General features: G+C 34.7%; 1 long non-coding RNA gene across 1 annotated transcript in view; it reads left to right on the top strand.

Annotated features, from left to right (window-relative positions):
• Positions 1 to 19242, top strand: part of LOC118687427 (uncharacterized) — a 100714-nt gene that overhangs the window by 56966 nt on the left and 24506 nt on the right. Inside the window, exon 3 of the long non-coding RNA XR_004980325.2 lies at positions 10736 to 10826. This is a non-coding gene — a long non-coding RNA (uncharacterized LOC118687427). The remainder of the gene's footprint in view (positions 1 to 10735; positions 10827 to 19242) is intronic.

Here is a 19242-nt window from a genome sequence, read left to right as displayed (position 1 = left end):
GGTATATTACAGCAATTTTCCCCTGAACAACATCCTAGTGTTTTTTCTAAAGTTTGTTTCATATCTAGACTTTGTGTGAAGGAAGAAGAATCTTGAAACAGTTACTTTGCACAAGTAGCTATGATCAAGGATAAGATTTAATATATATTCCTGCTTAGTCTTGTATCAAGTTCCCATAAGGTCACAAAGCAGATTTTTCTCCCAGTTTTGTACAGGTCTAAACAGAATAAAAATTCTTTCTGTAAATTCTAGTAATTCCATTGGTCATTTATAACTATAAATTAAAATTATTCAAGGAAAATCTGTTTCTTACAGATTCTTACAGTTCTTACAGTTTAATCATTTACAGATATTGTTTATAATATTATTTACTCTGATGTTTTAGAATAAAAGAGATTTGTTTCCCCACATTTCAGTGGTGCTAATAAAATTAGGAAGTGACAACAATGGAAGATTCAGGGGAAATGAGCATATATTTTATAGGAAAACATATTTTAAATATACTGACTTCCAAGATAACCTACACATGTACTGTAGACAATACCCAAATGAAGTTTGTTTGTGCACCCTGTGTATGTGTATCATGTCACTGTATTTACATATGCCTTTCTTAGAACTATCCTTGAATTAGGACAAAAGCTGAAGAGTGAAAATAAGCCCAGGTCTGGGAAATAAGACATCTGAAACAAACTTATGATTTAGTATTTTTATTAATCACAGTGGTAGAAGAAGGTTTGTGACATGGTTTTTTAACATTCCCTAATGAAGGAGATCTGGTACCCTGACCATAGGCTGGGCTAGACTGGTCAGAAGTTGTTGCACAGGGAGAAAAGATGCTCTAAAGCATCCTCCAGAGCTTGCCAGCTGTTAAGACATTAAAAAAAGAGTGTTCAGATGGTAAAGTGCACAGTATTGGATCTCACTAATGAAATAATTTCTTTGTAGCTGCTTTGTAGCAACTCAATATGCTCTATGCTCTACTCTTTCCCTTTCTGTACAAAGGACTGGAGAACAGAATATCAACTGGTCTCCACTGCCAAACAATGCGCACTCCACTGACCTTTGCCTTCAGGTTCTACACCAGGGAGTCATCTGCAAAAGGCAAAAGTAGCTGCTGTTCATGCAATCTTATTTACACAGAGTTTTTGCATGAGGAAGGGCTGCATCCTGAAACATGACCCCTATCTGACCTGTTTGGATTCACAGTGTCTCAGTATACAATATGTCTCAATATACAGTGCCTCCACCGTAATGCTCAGGCACCCTCTTGGAACACTCCTCTACTCTTGGCAAGCAACACTGGCCAGTTGGGTTCTCCAGGAGACTATGTATCATAAAAAATTTTCATCTTAACCAGTTTTTGAGTAGATACTGTACTTTTCAGTTCCAATGTCCATCCGGCATCTAGTCCTGCCTAATTCTACATGTTTCTTTTGTTTCTTAAATGGAGACAACAAATGATAAGTTCATGGGTGGAGCAGAAGCAGTAAAACAGCACATAAGCATTATTCTAGCAGAGACTTCATTTTCACTACCAAGTGAAAAAAAAGGGCTTCAGCAGTCTTATTTAAAATCTATATCATATTTTCATGCATGGGTTTTTCCTTATTTTTCTGTGACTAGAAAATGAAAAAGCAAGATAATGTGGGTATAGTTAATTCCATTCCTGAAAATCATTTATTGACTCCATGGTTGGATTTCATTGAATCCAACAAAAAGAAAAAGAAAGAGTAAACAATATTGGTATGTTATTTGCTTTTAGCTTTGATAACCTCTCACATCTAATTACAAATAAAAGGCTTCTCTGTATCTGCTGTCAAAATTAAAATAATGGATATTTTCTACTTTCTCCCCAGCCCTTTCAGACATCCTGTGAAACTACAATAGGGTGCTGAAGTTCTGTCTGGGCAACTTCTTTGCAAATTAAGATGGATGGAGTTTTTCCATTTAAATTATTAAGACAAGCTGCTTTCTAAAAGAGAGAGTGGGTTAGGTTTTTGCAGGTCTTCCAATCTAATGCATTATCAGAGTTTTAGTGATTGATTAAATAACTCACTGGTCTAAGTTTCTACTTATGATACATGTCAGCAATTTAAACAGATGTCATGCAAATGAAGGAAGTCTTCTATCCATCTATATATAGTTATAGATATATGCATGTCTGATAGGAAAGATACTAATATTTGACCTGTTCTGACAGTAGTTTTTTAAAGTTCAAAAAATTCATTACTTTTTTGCATTTATGTATCATAATTCTTAAATTTTCAGTCACCCTCTACCTTCTTTCCCTGAAAATAGACTTTTTGTGATCAAAATTATATTGACACCACTAAAATTGATTTTGCTGTATCATCTGTACTATATTTTTCAGACCCACTTGTTTTTTTTTCTCAATTACTTCTGCAAAAGCCTTGCTTTGCTTGGAGTGCTAGTGCTCTGCTTAATTACCAGAAAAGTTTGCTCGAAGAACAAATTAGCTGATTCTTTGCTTGAAACAGCCCCTCTGCATCTTGATAGAATTCTACCTGTCCATGGCTCTCTTGCAGTGAGGTGATACCTAGCTAAATCTGAAATTTCTATGTTGCAGTTTGGAAATCAGACTGAGAATGATACTTTAAACTGCTGGTTTTTACTAAACTGTATTAGCCTGTAAGTTTTTGTTGTTTCTCCTAATATGCAGATAGTAGCTCTGTTCTCTGCTTCAGAACTTAATAAGTTTTAACAGGTTTTATCATAATCCCATAACTAAAACTGTGCAATGATTCTTAGAGAGGGGTGGTTCATTCCTGTTACAGATAGCCCATGTGCTGGTGTCATAAATGGCCATTTTATAGATGGATAATGTACTATAGTCATAATTCTTTATTGCTGATAGTTATTGCACTAGATCATGACCCTTGGATATTGAGAGTCAGTTTTTAATATCACAACCATTTACAGAGGTTAATGGACTAGGTTTTGCAGCTTTTGACCTTTTGATGGTGAGGGTTAGGAGGTTGCATTTGTGCACTAAACTGCCAGAAAATATCTGTTTATTTATCCTAGCTGTAATAGACATGGTTACTGCTTATAATCAAGAAGCTGAGAATAATGTGACTTGCATGAATCGGAACTATTTGAGCTGCATCTTCCAAGGTACACTTAGTATGGCATTTTCAATTTTTATTAATTAGAAAATCAATGTTTATTAGCATTTAATCTTTACTATGTTTCATCTACATAAATAAAGCTGTAATTGAATTATAGTAGCTAGAAAATGTTTGATAACTGGCTTTCAATACAAAATTGCTTTAAGGCTCATGATCATGTTTATGACCTGGCTAGGTTATCCATAGATGTCTTGCTCAGGTGTTACATGTATGGATCTGAAGGAGTCACAGCAGGCTAATCACAAGGGTAAGTTTTCTGGTTGAAGTAGATGAACTCTTCTGTTTCAGAAAGCCTTTTTCTTACATCATAAAATGCCTGCAATGTGAGGCAGCCATTTTAATGCTTCTGCAACAATGAAACAAGCATGAGGTCTGCAGTATCAAGAGTAGCATGGACTACTACTAGAGAATTAAAATTTATCCATTTTCCTTTTAGAAGTTCAAGTTAACTTTGCTAGTTACTTAGAAAATAAAACATGGGGGTGAAGGGAAAAAAAAAGAAAAACCTTCAGAAAAAAAAGCAGAAGAATACAGTAATTATTCTAACTCAATGTTTCAACAGTATAACTAATGTTAAATATGGGGAATATTAAGGGACCGTGTCTATATTTAAAATAAACTTTCAAAAGTAAGTTGTAATTTGAATGTCTAAAATGCTTATTCAGATGGAAATGTTTAAAAAACGGATAGAAAAATGTGGTGAAACTATGACAGAAAGAAATGGGAACATTGAATAATAGAAGCACAGTGACTTGTCTAAGTTCAAACTGAGACCTGATGCACTGACCTAAGGTTTCTAAATCCTAGTCAAATTTCAATGATTTCTATAAAAGTTCATTTTCATAAGTAGATACTTAGAGATTTCACTCATTGTTTCTAGTCAGAAAAACTTCATAGATTCTGATTGCTTTAGCATTATTTTTACCACTATTTCTTTTAAAAATATTTTGAGTACCAAGTAATTCAGATAGACTCATAAAAAATGTGTCCAGTTCTAGCCTGAGAGAATTTGTAAAGCTCTTCAACCACAATGGCTTTTTCACTCTTATTTATCCTTCTTACAGCTTTTATCCTCCCTTCCCCCTTTTCTTTACTCCCTCTTCTTTGCTACCATAGCAGTGTGGGTGGGAGTGCTGCATTTTGTTTGCTCTGTGATGCTGAATGATTCCAATATAATCAAACTACACTTTTATAGTGTTGCTTTATACCATGCAGCCCAGGGTGCTAACAAAATAATAAAATTAGCAGCTCAGATAATGACGAGCAAGGCAGGTCAAACAAATAATCTTTTAGACCTGGAATTGAAACTGGAATGGTATTAGAGTTGCAAACAGCCAGAGGCAGTGCTGACATATGAGACAGTGCTTAACCAAGCCTCAAGCATAGATATGTGGGGAGTGTTTTGGAGATCTGATCATGGATGATACTGAATGCTTTCTGCAGGCCACGAGAAAGACAAAGTAAATCGAATACAGCCACAGTAGTGGTACTGACAAGTACTCAGCATCTGAAAGAATTGGACTCTAATGCCCAACCTGAATTTTTATTTGTAATCAGTATTGTGTTTTCAGGTACCTAGGGGCAAGGGTATTTCTACTCTACCTCATCTGTAGTTGATTATCTCATTTTACCTTCAGCTTGACTCCATTTACAATGAAGAAAAAATAGTATCAGTTAACCAAACATTGCTGATGTGATGAAATACTTACACGGGTTTCTTTAAAAGGGTGTTTTGGGAGGTAAAAGCCAGCAGTGCTTTTGCAGTTTGAAATCATGTCAATTCCTCTTTTTCAATCAGGTAGCTTGCAAATCTCACAGCACAAGAGGAAGTATTTCTTACATTATGCAAGTCTAGTCCAAATCTACCAAGAAGCTGCCCTCTAAAAGTGTGGGGGGCTCTTTAAGATTTACACCGGTTAGACACAAGTGCTTTTCACTTACAAAATGGGTGACGGTCAGATCGATTAACTACAGTATATAGTACTTAAAGTGATGAAGAAAGACATTGGATGGTCAAATGATTAATGTCAAGCTATCCATTTTGATGTTCGAAATCCTAATTGTGTTTAGCTCTGACCTCCACCCTCATTGCTACCAATATAATTACAGGATCTCATCTAAATGAGATGGGTTAAAGAAAAAAAAGGAACTTGTTGTTTCTAGTTTATCCTCAGAATATTCTTTTATATCTACACATAAAGAATGCTTATATTCAGCATTTTTTTAGCTGTCTGAAATATGCTCTTTGGAGATAATAGCACTTCATTGCTTAAAGTTACACATTAGTATTTCTTTCTTTCTCTTTTTCTCTCCTTCTCTCCCTTGTTCATTGCCTACTCTTTTGTTTGTACAATGTTCTTTTATCCTGAACAATATAACATTTTAGTTCTTGTAATAAATGCCTTCATGTGAGGCAGTTCAGCTAAGAGAATGTTATTAGACTGTGCTCTCAGGCAGTGCACCTTCACACGATCAATATGAATCCGAGCTTCTGTTCATTCCCTCTTTGCTTAAATTCCCTGCAAATGTGCAAGGGAAGCAGCAGAGGGTGTCATCAATCATGGGCTACTCTGACACGCTCTGAAACCTGACCAATGCTGAGATGTTTTAATAAGGCATCCATTAAAACCCTCAAATAAATTGCAATTTGAAAACAGAACGTAATATAGCCAAGTTTTCCTCATCCATCTTGTGGCATGTCATGTAATGTAATTGCACTGTTAATTTATCCGAGAACTTTCTCTGTACATGGTTTCATTGGCATTGCTTAATTTCCCTGCAGACTCTTGTGTGTTGGTGGAGGTGAGTGTACATGCATGTGTTGTGCATATATGTATCCATTTCCACTTTAGGGGGTGATAATGGTTCTGTTTAGCATGGCATTAGCCAGAGAAACAATTAAGGATTTGAAATGTTTGACATTATGTCAATGGCTCCTGAGCTTTTGATATTTCCTAACCAGTTCTTGCCTGGAGCAGGCCCCCCTTTTCTTGCCTTCCCAGCTTGCCATTGGTTTATGCCCCTCAAGAGTGGGATCACTCAGAGTGCCTGTGGATCCCATCAATAAATATTGACAAAAGGGTTGAGGGACCATTTAAGATCACAAAGCAATGGCAGTCAAAACAACACAATGCTGGTTTCTGTTCCTGTGCTTAGGAGGCATGTGTGAAGTTTTGGCAAGGGCAGAGGAAAGTGAGAAGTAGCATATCAATACGACAGAATGAAAAAAATGCTTGTGTAAAATAATGTCCAAAAAATTACATTTAAGTTTCTCTTTTTTACGCATAAGTTCTGTGAGGGAAGATACAAGGAGAAGCTCATATAGATTTCTTTGTCTGCCATGCATAAGTCTAAAAATAAAGCTATTCCTCATCCATGGCTGCATCAGCAGTTTCTTTACCTTTATTTATTTTTCTGGGCTTTTGATAATCCTCTATCTCTCTTTCCTGTAAAAAAACCCAAAAGCAGAATACTGCTGCTGTACACAACAACTCTAAATCTGGTCTTCCAGTCTAACCTTAATACAAATTAAGATTTTGTTTGTTTTGGTCAAGCAATTTCCTTTTTGGAGTCAATAATTGCCATATTAAAAAACCAAACAATCTGAGCCCCAAAAACAAACTCTGGATTTTTTTTTTTTTTTTTTTTAGTACAATGAAATGAAATCAAATGTTAATAAAAAGTTTTAAACTAAAGGAATCAGAAAAATTACATTTGATTTCTTCAGTTTGATGCTCTATAGCACAATTCACCTAGTTTCTAAAGAGCTGCTCCTAAATACATTTTTTCACTTCTGAAAATACTTCTGTATTTTCAGTTACATTGCAGACATGTATAGGGACATATTCTGTTTCTGGAAAGGTTCAATAGTCTGTATTTCTGAGTCACTGAGCACCCCAGGTCCTGAATGCCAGAGAAACTTCAGGAATCAGTACTGATGATAATAACATCTCAAATGTGCTGTACAAGGTTACTAAGCTCGTAATGGATATTCCAGTCATTGTGGTGTCAGCATCTTAAATCTTTATGGAAGTAATTTTAAATCATTGGGGAAAAAAACCTAAAGTTTTAACTTTTCAAACACCTGATTCCATTTTTTATTTAAGAGTTCAGGCATCAGTGTAGTGCATTTAAAAATGGACATGAGGCAATATTGCTGCAACCCCTCACAAAGGCTTCTTTCTGTGCTGACGATCAAAGAACTGAAAAAAATATGTGTCACTAAGGCCCAGAGAATCAATTAATATTGTTTTTAACCACAATGTCTCCTACAGACAGCATTCATAAAAGTGTCAAAATACTTACAGAAAAATACATCTGCCTAATTTTTTACCATTTTTTCCATAAAATCACTGGAAGTTCAAATTGGGTAAACATATTGTTTCCAGGACATCCTGTTTTGTCAATTATCTCCCTTATAGGGCAGATTTTTAATTCTTTGTTTCTATTTAATCAACCTTAAGATCAACACTACAATTATATGAAGGGATTATTAGTAGTGGTTTGTTTAGATGTGTAGGTATAAACCATAATTTTTTAATATACATAGAATTAATGTATATTAAAATATTAATGCACTGAGAAGACTGAATTCAGTTCTGTCAGTCTACTTTAAGGAGAAGAAATGAATATGAGTCTTAAAATGATATAAAAAAACCCATAAAATAGAAATGTGCTTGTTAAATAAAATTAAACAGAGTTTATGTGTCTGTTTCACGGGCACTGGCCATGATTCCACATTCCCTAAGGATACTATACATCACTTTGCTAGTGTAAAGGGAGCATAAATCATATTTACAGTTACTTCATGGCTGCTTTATACTGCCAGAGTCATGTAAAACAGTGCAAGTGTAAATGAAGTTTGAAATAAAAGGAAATGCAAAAAATTCTGTAAGCACAGGTAAAGCACAAAAGACACACTCATGTATTTCTGGTACTTGGAACCACAGCCATTATGGAAATCAATGGAGTGATTATTTAGTTTCTTTCTTAGGAAACACAGGAACATTTAAAGAAAAAGGGCTTGACTGTTGAGTCCGCTGTGGCCTGCCCCATTTAACCCTGTGATGTTTTTAAAGGAACGGATTTGTTTTACTTTTTGATTTCTTTTCTCTGAGCTCTTTCTTGAACTGATTTATAATTCTTGCATCTATTGCTGCCTTCAGCAATGTGTTCCATAATTCAGCTGCCCTTTGTGTAATTAAATTCTGTTTGAATTGCTTATAGGCTCGTACTGCTTGTAAGCTTTCCATCAGGGATCGCTTGTTTCTGAGTTACTAAAATTGTACCACTAAAAGTATACCACGAACAATGTAGTTTGACTACTAAAATACCTGTGTCTGAATTCAGACTGAATCTGAGTTAAGTAGGCAAGAAAAATCTCTGTAAAACTACATTTCAATTCTGGGCCTTAGAATTTTCTAATGTCAGTAGGTGACAGCTGAAATCTATGGAGATAAAATATGTGACACTATAAACACTCCATAAAAAATAAAATTTCAATTCTGGTCTGACAACATTTCCCATATTTTCTTAACAATTCCTCCATCCAAATTTGAATATGTTATAATGTTTAAAATTCCCATTTGTGCTATTTATAATATGCATTTTTATATGCTTTCCCAATGCCCTGATAGTTTTGTTTCTCTTAAAGGAACAGGCTTCTCCCCTCTCCTCCTCCCCCCTTCACTCTGAAAAAAGACTCAGGAAAATATGCCAGTAAACCAACATGACCACATGCAGTGATATTTTCAAGAAAACCTCAGGAGAAAAGCATTTCTATTTCATAGCATAAATCTGAGATCTTGGCCAGCCTTCTGTTTGCAAGTCGCCTGCACAACTCTCATGCTAATTCTCCACCAAACCTCCAGTTTTATGAAAGCTATATTTTATCTGTTTGGTTCTTTGCAATCACATGAGAGTTGAAAAAGGAATATTAGCACCACTCAGATTTTATAGTGGGAGTCACAGTACTTGGTTGACCCCTTTTTCAGGTCCTATTGAATTTCCTATACAAAGGAAATGAAAATGTTTTATATTTGCTATAGCAGCATATAACAAGAGGTTTAGTTATTACACATAGAGCTGCAATTTTCTGCCTTTTGTTTCAGTTGTCTGATCTGAAATTTCAAAGCACAATATTCATTGGGTTTTTTTAGTGTTGAGTCTTCAGACACAAGGAACAAGAAACACTGTCATATGTGTGCAATTTACTCTGAGCAGGTAACATGGAAATCAGAGAATACAAGCACTGTACTATACAACCTTTTGTTATTTGATTCCGAACCTCAGTTAAAATATATTTGAGATACCTTTTCAGTATGGTCTCGTTACTGTAGAGCTCTTCACAAATAATTAAAATGATTAGTGTTAAATTATCCTGCTCCCTTCACCTACCTGCTTTATCCCACCTATTCTGAAAGGAATTTTAGCATTGCATTCTGTGCTTCCTGTCGGCATGGATGCATCCCTAATTTAACATCAATAGTTTAATGCAGGGAGCCCTGGAGCCATGACTATTGACAATGGGACCCCACACCACAGCACTTGTGCTGCCTGAGTGTTTGGCTCAAACATCTTGTTCCTCACCCTGAATTGAATCCTTATTTAGGCAATTATCTAATCTTTACCTATACACTTACTCCCGTGTTAATGAGCTGCAAATACTATGGGCTTATTTGTTGAGTTCTGAATTGTTCTTTTGACTTGCAAAATGATGAAAACACACAGTGGTGAAAATGAGAGGAATCCAGGTCCTGTGAACAGTACAGAAAAGCAAGACTGAGATTTGTATTAAGTCACACTCAAACATTGGTAACTCTTAGGAATGCCTTTTGTAATAGACCATAATGAAAGTTTGAAACTGAAAATCAGTGGTTTTGGGGGATTGTACTCTGTAGTTTTGTTTCAGACATATTTGAAAGAAATATTAAAGCATTCTTTTTTTTAAAAAGAGTTTTGAGGCACTTTCTCTAATAGTAAGCCACTGTCACCAGGAGGAAGCAAAGCTTTTTGGTGGTCAACACTATTCCTAACAAGATCATAAATTTGCAGTATATTGAACCATGATATTTTTCAGAATTATCTTTTAGTGTTGGAAAATCTTACTAACTTTCTTTCTGAGTCTTTTGAAGGAAAAAAACCATAAATTATGTAGATATTGAATAAGAACTTGCCATTCTAACAAAAACACCACACTTCACCTTTCTGCCCCTAATTTCATGGGCAAACAAAAGCAATCTGCTGTTGAAGATATTGAAGCTCATGAACTGAGCTGGGGAAACTGCTCCCCACTGTACAAGTTATTTAAGGGCAAGAAGTGAGATAAAGGTAATTTGAGCTGCAAAAATATTGGGAAGGGAGAGAAAACATTGAATTTTTATGAAGAATGATGGAGGTAAATATTTCTTGGGAATATTTTTTTAATAACTACTTGGCAGTAATAAAGTGGTGGGATGGTCTCAGTTCCTTCTCTTGTTTGGGCTAGCTAAGCAGTGTATGCAGAACTGTCATCTATGCATTTTCACTGGCAGCAGTTATAATAATATGTCCATCACAGCTGGATTGTTTTTATTTGCTATTCACAGGCAGTTCTGCAGGAGAGAGTTTACAACGTCAAGGCCTGATCTATGGCATACAAGTTGGACCAAATGGGTGATAAACTAAATGTGAATCCATGTAAGCAAAGTAATATATTTTTCTATACACTGTAGCTTCTCTGACAACACTGGCTTTTATTGTAAGACAAACAGATACAAATTAGTAGGAAAGACAACCCGCTCCACTCTTAAGAAGATTTTGCTTTCCTTCCTTAGCATTTACTTCAGATGAAAATAAACAATTCAGAATGTGACTACATGGACAGCACACAGGGACTTAAGCCTACTGGAGCAAGAATAAAGCTGATTTTCAGGCCTGATTTTTTTTGTCTATAGCAAATACAAATTCCAATGTTACGGTGATTGCTGTCACCTACCATTTCCTTACACCTTTCAATAAAGAGGCCATCTGCTGCATCTGCTCAAGATCCTGAAGAAGCTGAGTGCAGCTGTCTGACCAGGGAATATCTGAACTCTCAACTGCCTGGTACTGCCTTCTTGGTCAACAACATTCTGTATTGTTGCTGATGTATGAGAAAGTGAAAATTGCTTATTCTCAAAGACCTTAATCAGAAGGCACATCTTGGTCTTCAGCTGTAATTTCTTGTCTAAAACAATGTCACTCATATGACACACAGTAATTTCTGGATCAAATCTAACATTACTTTTGAAATCTTTTAGGAAGGTATTCAACCTTGACATAAAAGCTACAAGGCATCATGTGCATCACTGAGAATCCAGCTCAGGAAAATATTCACTGTTATAGGAGATTTATTTTATCTTCAATAGCTCTGTATCTGTTGGTACAATCCCACATAATCTTAGTTCCTTATAAAATTGTCACTATATTTTTTCTATACGAAAAATCAGTGACTTTAAATTGTTACAGCCATTAAAGAGCAGAGAAACATTTGTCTTTCAGTTCACATAAGTGAGTGGAAATAAAAAGGTAACTATCTGCTAAATACCAGTATAATCTTCAAATTGTGATACTTCAAAAGAAAATGCAGACACCACATTCAAGGTAAATTAATGTCTCTGATGGTATCAGGTTTACAGAGGAAATGGATACAAATATTTGTTGTATCCACAGTCCATCATGTAACCAAAACCAACAGAGATGACTCAGAGACATGTTAAGGAAAATAGAGATCACTTGTCCTGAGAACTTCTGGTTTTGTCTTAGACCTTCTAACTAGGAAATAAAATTATACTTAATAGGTACAACAAAACTTGTGACGTATACAGGTTTTAATCCAAGGACTTTTTTGTGGGTTTTTTTGTTAAAATGTTTGATAAAAATCCTGTGCCAAATATTAGAACTTGGTTTCTGATGAACAATGCTGCACTGGAAACAAAACTTTAAAGTAGTTATCAGCAGCAAGAAGGAAGCCTTTAGGGTCCTAGTAAAAGTTTGGTAAATATTAGGTGCTAAAGTAAGAGTAACTTTGAGTTCATGTGGATTTGGTATTACTGTATATAGGTTTATAAATATTTTGGTGGTTGAATTATGTTTCTCTCAATTTTTCAAAAAAATGCCCATGATCACTCTTTAAAAAATTCTAGAAACAGAACCCACTTTTTTTTTTTTTTCAGGATATAGAACTCACAAAGTAAAATCAAAAATGTATTTGAAGACTTGTGCAATTTTAAAATAAATTACTGATTCCTTCCAGTGGGTTGCTCAGCCCTGCAAAGAAAGGAAAATAGAGTAATTAAAAAAACAGTTATGCAAAAATTTAGTTCCTCTCTGAGAAGAATAAGAAATTCCCTTCTGTGATTTATTAAGCTTTTTACATTTACAAAGGCACATTATACTTCTGGTTTCTTTCCTCTCCTCTGTCAGTCTATTTTAAAATGTAGAACAAAAGATACATTACCATATTTTGGAGGGAATAATTTTCAGTAGCATAGAATATCTGCATCCAATGACACATAAGCAAACATAAGAATAAATGAAAAGTTATAGTTTTTGAATTATGACTCTTAAAAGAAAACTCTTGATTTATGAAGCAGTTTCTTGGTTCAATATGGTTAAACAACTCTTTCTTTTTTTTTATTTTTTTTTTTTCCCCAGGCTCTTTCATTTATTTGACTCTAAGTTTCTTGCTGTTTTTTAGGGACAATATGACCTATTATCAGTCAGGGTCAGAATTAACCACTGTGAAAAATTTAGCATTATGTTCTATAAAAAACAATTGAGGAATTCCCTCATCCAGACCATAACTGATCAGCAAGTTAATTGAAAACTTTTAAACAGAAATATGACCTGTTCTCAGGCTTATGTCTTGGAGACATTATATCCTTAGATACTGTTTTATGATATATCTATTTAAGAAATGGCCATTGCAAAAGTAACTTTCCATTTTTTTCTATTTTAAAAGAAAACTATAGTACTGAGATGTCCTAAAAGACAGGTTTCTGTCTCATAACCATTGGAGTAGACAAAACTTAATGATATGCCAACATGAGACACAGCATGTTTCCAAATTCAAATACAAATATTTATTGGACCCTTTAACATTTTTTCTTTCTTTTTAGTTTCACATTTTATCAGTTTAACTATTTATATTTAAGAAATAACTTTCAAAGTTCATAAGGACTACATGAGGACTGATTAGTGAGAAAAAGTTACATGTTTACATTTGCATAGTTCACATATGAATGGGGAAAAAAATCAAAAAGGGATGAGAAAGCTCTTTATAGCTCTCAGTGCTAATTCAGAAATTCCATAATGGACTCACTTTGCTGAAAAGTGAGTTCATATTTGTAATAAATATAGGTAATAGATCATTCAATGACCATTCCAAATGATCATTAACTTCCTAGAATTTTACTTCCTATCTCAGTTAGGAAGTGAAACAGTCAACTCTGAGTCCTTTTAAACTTTCCTAATTGTAGGATTGTGCTTTCTAATCAGTGAGAACTCTAGAAATATAATGATTAACTACTGATTCCTTTCTCTCACCATAGCTGTATCATTTTCTCTCACCATAGCTCTATCACATCAGCATAACATTTGCCTGCTAAGGCCAATGGAGGAGGGAGATAATCAAAACTTGAACAAATAAAATGCTTCTACCAGTTTATTACTCCAGCTGACCTCTTTCCCCAAATTGAGGACCTTTGAGAGACCATTTGGAAAGTATATTGTCAAATACAAGTAACATTTTAAGCAGAAAATCTCAACATTAAAAACTGTGAGGCAGATGCCTATGTTAGTATAAGCAGATGCTATTGGTGCCCATTGCAACTGTTGATGTTTTCCCTTCTGCAAAAGGACAGGGGTTGTGGATTTCTCCAAAACGGGCTGAAGCCACTGCCTAAATAGGTGATGAAGAACGCACAGTGAGAAATATCATATTCTGTATGTGGAGTGTCTTTTCTTCTTAAGCCAGTTTGATTTGTTTCTGGCATGCTAAACTCATTGAACAATGTATGTACTGCAAGCTACTTGGATGCCAATGTGACATGTGAGACCAATACATATAAGAAAGCTCCAGAGCAGTATAACATAGAAGATATTGATAATATCCGTTCTGAAAAATGACATTTAAAAAAATCTTATTAGTGAAATGATGAAGATTATGCTTATGATCCTGTGTGATAGCACTGTAAGCCAGTCTTTCCAATTTTAGCATCACAGTCCATCATGTAACCAAAAAGCAGCAAGTCTAAAACAAATTGAGAAGCTTGGTATCTTGGAAGCTAAAGAGTCTTTGTATGAGAAACTGAATTATTCTTAAAATATGATTATAATAAAGTAGTGATCCATTACTAAATGCATCTGTCTACTACATGTATTCATTAATATCTGTAGCACTGCAGCCCTGTAAAGCATTAGATTGTTTTATACTAAGCACTATGTAAATGTGGATAAAAAAGACAACTCTTGCCCCAGAGGACATATTTGTAAAGCAGCAGCAGATTGTGTACATGAAGCCCAGCAGAAGAGTTTGCAGAACTATTTTCAGATACTTCCAGTTCTCATAAGCTGTTGCCCAATCAGTAGTCTAATGTATGTGAAGTGTGCACTTAAATCCTGATATCTTCATCTTCAGATTTATGTTCACCACACATAAAACTTCTTAGTTATGTTTTCTTCAAGGTAAATGATTTTTTAATAGCAAAACTATTTTTAAGAGGTGCTGAAGTTCATTCATTAGCAATCACATCCAATTGATACCTATAATGATTTTAACAGAAGGTTGAAATTTCTAGTGGTGTAGAAAGTGAGCCAGTAAATAAGGAATAAATAAATAAATAAATAAATAAATAAATAAATAAATAAATAAATAAGACTGTCAAATATAGTTCATGCAGAACAATTCCAAGGAAACTCATGAGTTTTACAACCTTTGGGAGAATAATTTTCTCATTTAAAAAATTTCCATAGAAACTGTTATATGTAAATTGGAAGTCTAACTGAATAAATCTACATGCAAGCTAGAATAGGAAGTGATGGAATTTTGTTCAAGTTTTGCATTAAAAACTGCAAAAGAAACTCCAATTACACTGGGAAGATATTCATAAAAGTCCTGAAACTTATTGAACTAATACATCCAGACATTTTCTTCCATGCTTCTGAATTGATTCAGTTCAAGGAAATGCAGTACAGTTAGCATTCAACTTTAATTGCAATGAGGTGACAACATACTGGGTAATGAGTTGTTTATGAGTTGTAGATGTGTTTACAATGAGTTGACAATGTGTTGGATAAAGTGTTCTTCTAAAGTTGTAGATCTATTTACAGTGAGCAGTGGGGGAATGTTCATTAGTTGTCGATTTGTTTGTTTACATTGTTTTCGATTTGCAATTGCTATAAAACAAATCCCAGGCTGATGAAGGATGATTGTTTGTGCGCTTTAATGATTTACTGTAGTAGCTTGTCTGAAAAAGTACTTAACTCTGCTTCATCTGTCAGTTCTCACTGCAAAAGCCCCTAGTCACAATAGTTTTATTAGCACAGCATGGCCATTTGTAAGAACATTACGCATCTAAAAAATATTAGTGCTTTCCTGTTCAGTCTGTTGTATTTTGTCTGACTGAGCTGAACAGAATTTCTTCTGCTCTGTACAAGTTTATATCTTTTAATATGTACCAAGACATTCACTTGAAGCTGTACACATACCATCCCTGGAAATACTTTCCCTGATCTGTCTTAGGAAAAGAAAGGTCATGTACTTTAAGTTAAATTAGGATGTACTTTTTCTCACTGCTGCTACTTTCTCAAAAACAGAAAAAAAAAATCTACCATTAGGTTATATTGAGTAACATGACCTGAAGAAATATAAATATACGTTGGAGTATACTTTTTTTAGGTTACAGAAAATCTTTCAGCAGTTTTCAACAATTTGGCAAAATAAATATGACAACATACCTTGTTACTTCAATTGGTGTATGTCAATAATTTCTGTTCAAAACAGATCCAAAAAGGAATTTTTTATTGTTTTGTGCCCATACTAGTTTTTCCCAATTACTAGTCCTGTGGTCCAGAACAAGCACGGCCCACGGGTTTTTCATGGGTGTTTTTTCTTTGTTATTTCCCACGAGCACTGTTTGACATATACCCTCCCTTTCATCTTCCTTTGCTGTTCATCTTTTAAGTATGCATCTTTGAATAAGTTTTTGCAACTCATCTTATCATGGGTTTCTCCAATATTCAGACACATTTCATCCTCAAATGCTTGTAAAAAAGCTCCCAATAGAGTTGATAAAGGGGTCTAAAAGTTGTCTAAGGTTTGGATTACATTGCTATGCAGAAAGCCTGCTCTACCCAGGCAAAGTGAAGAACTTCTGGAACTTATCAAAACATTATTTTGAATGTCCTGAATAATACAATATTAGTTCAAATACTCTAATTACTAAAATCCAGACATCTGATAAAATCTCTGTAATCTTAAACACATTAGAGAGATACGGAAAGCAAAAAGGCCAAATATATAGCATTTAGAAATGGTATATTGCTGGCTATAATATGAATGCATTACCAGTGTTCTGACTTTTTATCTTTTTTCGTCATTATGCCCTTATCATTAGTTTGTAATTAGAAATTCAATTATTTGGAATTTATATACTGTAATTCTCAATACTTTCCCCCACAGTGATCATGCATAAAGAATGAAAGCTTTAATTGCAGGGAGAGATGCTGGCTCCCTGACATTCCTGCTCTTTGGGGAGTAAGGTTTGGCCACACTGCGGGAAGGAGGAAGAGAAGATTAATACAAACACTAGCTAGACTCTTCTATAATTCTGTCCCACAAAACCAGAAGTTGCCAAATAGCAATATTTGTTTTGCCTGGGCTTTCCTAACATGTCATTTGAGATGTTCATGCACTGAAGCTGGGAGGCTGACAAGCAGGGGCAGCATGTCTCCAGAAAAACTTTCCATGCACAGCTCTGTATGGCTATAGACCTCAGCTGGTTTTGTGATCTAAATTCTTAGCCTTTTTGAGGAGAAGAACAAAAGAAAGGGAGATAAGGAAATTAAAAAAGGAAAAACTCATTCTCCCCAAGTGTAAACATGCATTTTAGCAACTAGAGCTTGTCCTTTTCTGTGAAGGACCTCAGCATTAAGAGTGTTGTCCATGTTGAAGCAGTATTAGATCTGCACTTTTTTTATCCCATGAACAAACAATGCCCCTGTAGAATCCAGATACACTCTGTGAAGTGAAACTTCACAGTATGTCTACTCATAAAGAACAATATTGAATTTAATATACCTTTCTGTTAGCTTTTTGATACAGATTAGCATTCTAAGACAGGTATATGTGCATTATCTTTCACAAGCACAATATTTAAAACTAAAATATATTCTTATTTTATACCACTAGATCACATTATACCACATTTATATTATAATGGGACATTTTTTCATAGTATTGTTTTTAATAATCCCAGACTTATATAAATAATATTACTTTTAAAAAATTTCCCTTTATACATAGTACTTTATCTGTCATGTCTTATTTTTTCAGTCACTCATTATTTTGTTAGTGGTGCTAATTCCAATTTTAGAAAATGGAAAATATTACTGCAAAATCAGCCGCAAAGGCTGAAAAACCTAGTTCAGGATTATTTTCTCTCACTGGGAAATATTTCAACATATAAGGCCAGGTTGAATGGGGTTCTGAGCAATCTGGTCTAGTGGAAGGTGCCCCTTGCCATGGCAGAGGGGTTGGAGCTAGATGATCTTCGAGTTTCAAGACATTCCAACCCAAGCCATTCTCTCATGCTCTCTAAGCTGTTACTTTTCGTATTAGGAAATAAACAAATAAATAAGGAAATAAAGCAGATTTTTATGACAGACAAGTAGGTGTCAATTTTCTAGAGCATGAATGGAGGCACTCATAGAAATTCCATTAACAAATAATCAAAGTAGTGGGTATGCATCCATTCACATTGCTTTTGAAAATATACCTCAGGATGAATAATTTTAGTATGTACAGTAAGTTCACAGCTGATGCTTTATTGTCCACTGAGCCATCTTTTTCCTCATCTGGGAAATCAGCTATGCACATGTTTTTACATCAAAAAGAAAGTGTTCTTATTTACTAATATGCAATGCCATAAAACTTTGAAAAGAATTTTAATGATATTTGCAAATTAGTTGAGTCTAAAACTCACCTAGCAGCAAAGAATACAGAGAAGGTAATAGAGAAACTGCTGTTCATGTAATTTTCATAGCTTCTTACATATTCATGTTCCAAAAGGATTTCTTTCACAGAAGCTCATGCTCATCTAACCAGACACTTTGTAAGTAAAAATGCATGAAATTTAAACCAGCTTTTCATATGGACATTTTTTTTATGGCTGAGTGTTTTAGCAATCCAGCAATGGTAGACACCTATAAATGTATAATGTGATGGATTAGATTGTAATGCAGTCTGGATGCATATGGAGGTGGTGTTTGCCCTTCAGTGCAAATCCATTTTAATGTCAAAAAGACTTCATTGGAATTAATAGTGCATTGTCCAGGCAAGAAGTAAAATGTTGCAATAGTTTTTTCCTTTGAAAAAAATCCAAATCTTGACCCTAATTATAACAATTATAACAAAGGATAAAGCTATTTCTAACAAGGAAATACTAAGAAAATCTAAATATCAGTGATTTGGATAGGTTTGGATTCCTGGTTCAAACCTGGTTTTAAAATAAGAACCTTAAAGAATTTGTTAAAGAAGATTTGGTCTCTTCATGATTTGTCAAAGCTCATTGTAAAACCAGCAACAGACTTACACCTTAGATAGACATGCATGAATTTGGGGCATGTCAGCCTGGGGAACTTGGGAAAGTTAAAACCAAAATAGCTAAAAGGTGTGAATGTAAAGCTTGTTATGTAAAGTGCTTTCCTGTTCTGTGTGAATACACTCCCTGAAATCCAAAATCCTTTTGAAGCTTTTCAGCAGTAAGACCACCTTGTTTCTCTGCAGGATTCAAAGCCATTTGAGACTGAGGTCTACATTCACATGCTTAGGCAGCTCCTTTAAGCTTTACTG

This window comes from Molothrus ater, chromosome 6 (assembly GCF_012460135.2).
Source record: "Molothrus ater isolate BHLD 08-10-18 breed brown headed cowbird chromosome 6, BPBGC_Mater_1.1, whole genome shotgun sequence".
NCBI lineage: Eukaryota > Metazoa > Chordata > Aves > Passeriformes > Icteridae > Molothrus > Molothrus ater.
The sequence above is the reverse complement of the archived record's forward strand: the minus strand, read 5'-3'. Positions and strand labels throughout refer to the sequence as shown.